Source organism: Doryrhamphus excisus, chromosome 17, assembly GCF_030265055.1.
Source record: "Doryrhamphus excisus isolate RoL2022-K1 chromosome 17, RoL_Dexc_1.0, whole genome shotgun sequence".
NCBI classification, from domain to species: domain Eukaryota; kingdom Metazoa; phylum Chordata; class Actinopteri; order Syngnathiformes; family Syngnathidae; genus Doryrhamphus; species Doryrhamphus excisus.
In genome coordinates, this window is record NC_080482.1 from 9,895,982 (window position 1) to 9,901,981 (window position 6,000).

At 43.0% G+C, this 6,000-nt stretch overlaps 1 long non-coding RNA gene across 1 annotated transcript in view; it reads right to left on the bottom strand.

Annotated features, from left to right (window-relative positions):
* The window catches only part of LOC131105753 (uncharacterized), a 67,417-nt gene extending 61,696 nt beyond the window's left edge, over positions 1-5,721 (bottom strand). Inside the window, exon 1 of the long non-coding RNA XR_009119986.1 lies at positions 5,556-5,721. This is a non-coding gene — a long non-coding RNA (uncharacterized LOC131105753). The remainder of the gene's footprint in view (positions 1-5,555) is intronic.
* Between the last annotated feature and the right edge of the window lie 279 nt (positions 5,722-6,000).

Genomic DNA, 6,000 nt, shown 5'->3' on the forward strand with positions numbered 1-6,000 from the left:
TGCCACGTCTTTGGCGGACCCGCTGGGATTGCACTGACCCTGGTGGAAGTAATGGATATTAGAAAATCTTCCTGGTGTGAAGGAGGGAGACGGGTGACGGAGCACGGAGGAAGGCAGCCAGGCGGGAGGAATGGATAGAAGCTCAAGGACATGAAGCTACATTGTGGCAGGGCTCCAACGCTGCGAAGATCTCCAACGCCGCGCGAGGGAGGAGAGGCCGAAATCTAAATTAGGGAGTGAATTTAATAGCCCTTTTGTTCATATATTATATATATTATATTATTATATAGTCATATTGATCAAATATGATCTCAGTGAATAACTAAATTTAAAACACTTATAAGCTAGGACTACGTTAAAAAGCCATCGCATTTCAGTATGTGGAATCAAACTATGGAATGGATTGAGTAAGACCCTCAAACAATGCACAACGATGAGCCAATTCAAGAAACAATACAAGCAGTTGATGTTTGCTAAATACAAGGATGAAGAGTCTTGAACCAGTCATGATGTGCTATACATATCACTATATTGACACTTACTATGGTACCCATTATGTCATTGGATGGTCATATCACCTCGTACTTCGGTACGGGACTAAAAAAAAACAAACAAAAAAAAGGCTAGGTGCTAGCATGGTAGCCGTTAGCATGTTAGCATTTAAGATAATTTACTCATGTCTAAAGGCAAATACACACATGGCATGATGCAGGGAGGTTATAGGACAACCTTGGCACTTTCTAAACTTGAGGCCCTCTTGCTAGGTGCTAGCATGGTAGCCGTTAGCATGTTAGCATTTAAGATAATTTACTCATGGCTAAAGGTAAATACACACATGACATGATGTAGGGATGTTATAGGACAACCTTGGCATTTGCTAATCTTGAGGCTCTCTTGCTAGGTGCTAGCATGATGACTGTTAGCATGTTAGCATTTAAGCTAATTTACTCATGTCTAAAGTCAAATACACACATGGCATGATGTGGGGACACTATCGGACTTCCTGGACACTTTTGGGACTTGAGGCTGTATTGGTAGGTGGGAGCATGATGACTGTTAGCATGTTAGCATTTTAGCTAATTTACTAATGTCTAAAGGCAAATACACACATGGCATGATGCAGGGAGGTTATAGGACAACCGTGGCACTTTCTAAACTTGAGACTTTCTTGCTAGGTGCTAGCATGATGACTGTTAACAAGTTAGCATTTCAGCTAATTTACTCATGTCTAAAGGCAAGTACACACATGGCATGATGCAGGGAGGTTATAGGACAACTTTGGCACTTTCTAAACTTGAGACACTCTTGCTAGGTGCTAGCATGATGACTGTTAGCAAGTTAGCATTTTAGCTAATTTACTCATGTCTAAAGGCAAATACACACATGGCATGATGCAGGGAGGTTACAAGCAGTTACTGATTGTAAAAGTACCAGATGGAGGGGTAGGATTTAATAAGCTTTGCTTCTTCCTACTCCTTTCGGACATGTGGAACTGTGAACTGATTATGTGATGCATTCAATTGTAATCTGATGCATGTTCAAATGAAATAAAACCATTACCATTACCATTACCATATTTATGGTAGTAACGTTAAACCTTCAGAGGTCCTTTAACTATCTTCACTATATTTACTGTATATTAATCAACACCAGCCACTAATAAGCATATCAAATATTGATTGTACTTGGGGGATTGTTATTTGGAGAAAAACACATTTAAATGAGTACTTCCTTATTATTAGATGGGTCAATGATACTTTCATAAATGATACCCAAGTGTGAAGCCTGTGAGTGCTGGCCGTGGTCCTGCACCTGCTGTGTGTATCTGAGCAATGGTCCAGAATGAATGAAGACGGAATGTTGGCAGTGACGGCGGTGGACGCGCGCATCTTACATTAAGCAGACAAAAGGCGCTCACAGACGGGCTGGCTTTGTGACAAGTGCTTTATTACCGCCTTTCACCCCCTTCTGAAGGTCGAAACCACAAACATCGGAGCTCATTTGCTCACAAATCCACTTCAGTCGTCTGCGGGTGCCGTCTGAGAGGCGTTTTAGGTTTTATTTCTTCTATATTCCAAGAAGAACAAATGGAAAGTAAACATAAATGTTTCACAGCTCATCATGTCTCCCTGTTAGGAGAGTGGGCCTTTTTAGCTGTTATGCTGATGATGCAGGCAAACTCACAGTGACATGCAGCGTACAAGGAGCCAGGAGATGTAGCGTTCTTATTGCGGTGGACACTTTAATGTTTTATCTGTCGTCATGCATGCTCCCGTTCTACAACTAGCAATGCAAAAGCACCAGGATATCACATTCACTCCATGCTGTAGCTATAGTAGTGTGAGAAATTTAGCATGTTGGTCACACTTAAATACGTATTAGTCCACAGAACACAAATGAGACTTTTTCATTCATTCATTCATTCTCTACCGCTTGTCCTCACAAGGGTCGGGGGTGCTGGAGCCTATCCCAGCTGTCTTCAGGTAATCACAGGGCACATATAGACAAACAACCATTCACACTCACATTCATACCTAGCTGACTGGCTGGCCACCAGTCCAGGGTGTACGCCGCCTCTCACCTGAAGACAGCTGGGATAGGCTCCAGCACCCTCGCGACCCTCGTGAGGATAAGTGCATTTCATTTTTGGTATTTTGAAACTTATTGCATCAAAAAATATTGTGTCATCGATTGCCATTATCCATCCATTTTCTATGCCGCTTATCCTCATTAGGGTCATGTGGGTATGCTGGAGCCTATCACAGCTGTCTTCAGGCGAGAGGTGGGGTACACCCTAGATTGGTCGCCAGCCAATCACAGGGCACATATAGACAAACAACCATTTACACTCACATTCATACCTATGGACAATTTGGAGTCACCAATTAACCTAGCATGTTTTTGGAATGTGGGAGGAAACCGGAGTACCCGGAGTAAACCCACACAGAGATTGCCGAGGGTGGGATTGAACTCGGGTCTCCTCGCTGTGAGATCTGCGCGCTAACCACTCGTCCGCCGTGCAGCCCAAATGAGACTTTTTAAAAAATTAAAAATGGAGGAAAAAAATCCAAATATAAGGAGTCACTGAGCATGTGCAGCGGGTAGAAGATGGACAGCTCAACAACTTTATCCTTGTGTCCAACCCCCCCCCCCCAAAAAAAGAGAATAAGAATTAGCCAGCAGTCAAAGAGATGACTTTGATAAGGGCTCCCTAAAAAAAAAAAAAAAAAAAAAACTTTATCTCTCACACTTGATTTAAAACAGTTGTCGAAGAAATAGGCCACTTGTCACACTGGCTTTTAATTAAAAACCCTTGACTGTGTGTGGGCGTATTTAAAAGAATCTTGAGTCACACTTCATTTTTGGTACTTTAAAACAATGTAGTATTTTTATTCAAGCTCTTTATTCACACTTCACTTTGGGTACTTCAAATATATATATATAAGTTTCATTTGCTGGGCTGCACGGCAATCGAGTGGTTTGCGTGCTGGCCACACAGCCAGGAGACCCAAGTTCGATAACCACCCTCTGCCATCTCTGTGTGGAGTTTGCATGTTCTCCCCGTGCATGCATGGGTTTTCTCCGGGTACTCCGGTTTCCTCCCACATTCCAAAAACATGCTAGGTTAATTGGTGACTCCAAATTGTCCATAGGTATGAATGTGAGTGTGAATGGTTGTTTGTCTATATGTGCCCTGTGATTGACTGGCGACCAGTCCAGGGTGTACCCCGCTTCTCGCTCAAAGACAGCTGGGATAGGCTCCAGCACACAGCATTTTGAAACTTTTATTGCATAAAAAAAATATTGTGCCGTCGATTGTCATTATCCATCCATTTTCTATGCTGCTTATCCTCATTAGGGTCATGTGGGTATGCTGGAGCCTATCCCAGCTGTCTTCAGGCAACCTAGCATGTTTTCGGAATGTGGGAGGAAACCGAAGTACCCGGTGAAAACCCACACATGCACGGGGAGAACATGCAAACTCCACACAGAGATACACAAGCAGAGAATCAAACCATCAATCACATTTTAAAAATTATAATAATTGAAGCTGGGATAGTCTCCAGCATATCTTGTGACCTTAGTGAATATAAGCGGCATAGAAGATGAATGGATCACTAATCTAAGGAGCTGAGCTGGACAAACAGTTGACAGTCTGTCACTCAGTGGGGATCTGTTGATGTAATACAATGTTTGCAAGCAATAACTGTTTTTTATGATATAAAGCATGTACTTGCTTATGATTTGGGGCTCTTTTTAATGACCTAGTTGGGTTTGGTTAACTCCCAATACTCGTACTGCTCATGGCATCTTCACGGGTGAGTGTGAAAGTGAGATGGAGACAGAGAGGGAGGTGACGCGACCTTGTGTCTATTCATCAGCACCATGGCCCTGGCTGGCATCGGGGCTTAGCAGATAAGGCCGCCTTGTTGTCACACAGGTGGAAGCAATGACTGGGGGGGAGCTCCCCTGTCGGATAGTGCCTCGTCGCGATGTCAAGATGACGAGGGCCGGAAACAGAGCGGCTGCTGTCGAGCGGCTGAATGATATCAGCTTGAGCGAAAGAAGGCCCAAATATTGACTTCTGGAGCTTATCACCAGGAAGTTGGTCTAGGCGGGTAAAACATCCACTTGAGTGAAGCGGCTTTTTTTTTTTTTTTCAAACGTAGAAATTGATCTTTTCAAGCATGCCTAACTGTCAAAGTCATGTTTTTATTTTAGCATGATGACTGTTAGCATGTTACCATTTTAGCTAATTTATTCATGTCTAAAGGCAAATACACACATGGCATGATGCAGGGAGGTTATAGGACACCTTGGCACTTTCTAAACTTGAGGCCCTCTTGCTAGGTGCTAGCATGGTAGCCGTTAGCATGTTAGCATTTAAGCTAATTTACTCATGTCTAAAGGCAAATACACACATGGTATGATGTGGGGACACTATCGGACTTCCTGGACACTTTTGGGACTTGAGGCTGTCTTGCTAGGTGCTAGCATGATGACTGTTAGCATGTTAGCATTTTAGCTAATTTACTCATGTCTAAAGGCAAATACACACATGGCATGATGTAGGGAGGTTATCAGCTTGAGCGAAAGAAGGCCCAAATATTGACTTCTGGAGCTTATCACCAGGAAGTTAGTCTAGACGGGTAAAAACATCCACTTAAGTGAAGCGGCTTTTTTTTTTTTTTTTTTTTTCAAAACATAGAAGTTGATCTTTTCAAGCATGCCTAACTGTCAAAGTCATGTTTTTTGTTTTTTTTTTTTAGAATAAATCCGTCCACAAGCAAATGAACAGATGCGGCCATTGCAAACAGGATATGCCCATTCAATACAGCAGTCAAGCAAACACATGCTAACACAATAGCAGCAGAAATGAGCAGCCATACACGAGACAGCGTGAAAACAACCTGCGCCAACACTGGCACAGCTTAAATAGGCAGCACTAGACAATGAAGCAACAAAAGCGTCATGCATAATGATGGCAGGAAAAAACCTTGACAGCATAAGCAAGCAGCAACGTTAGCAAGAAGACAAGCCATGAGTTGACTCACCTGTGTTACTTGTGAGGTCCACAAGGTCCACGTGCTGTAGCATAGCCGAGGAAATCACACGTCAGTAGATGTTATTTCAATGTTGTCACTTCCTGCATGGCACAGGAAGTCTTGATGAGAAGAAAACAACCACCACAGTCCATCTTGAGGAACTTGAGGACTGCTGAAATGGAGCAAAATGGCCGCCACACACATTTTTGTACATGGTACTGCCTCCATGTACAGCACACCCAGTGGTCAATCCTTGCAATTACAACTCAGTTGAATGTGTACATTTCCTAGCCATATCATTGCCTTTTTATTCATAGCCTGCTGTGGTGTAGTTGATTGTGTTCTGCACCTTGGAGTGGACCCTTGGGTTCGAATCTCCAGTAGTAAGCATCATTGGGATTCGTCAGGAAGGGCATCCGGAATAAAAAGGCCGTAAATTGACTCCTTAATCAGG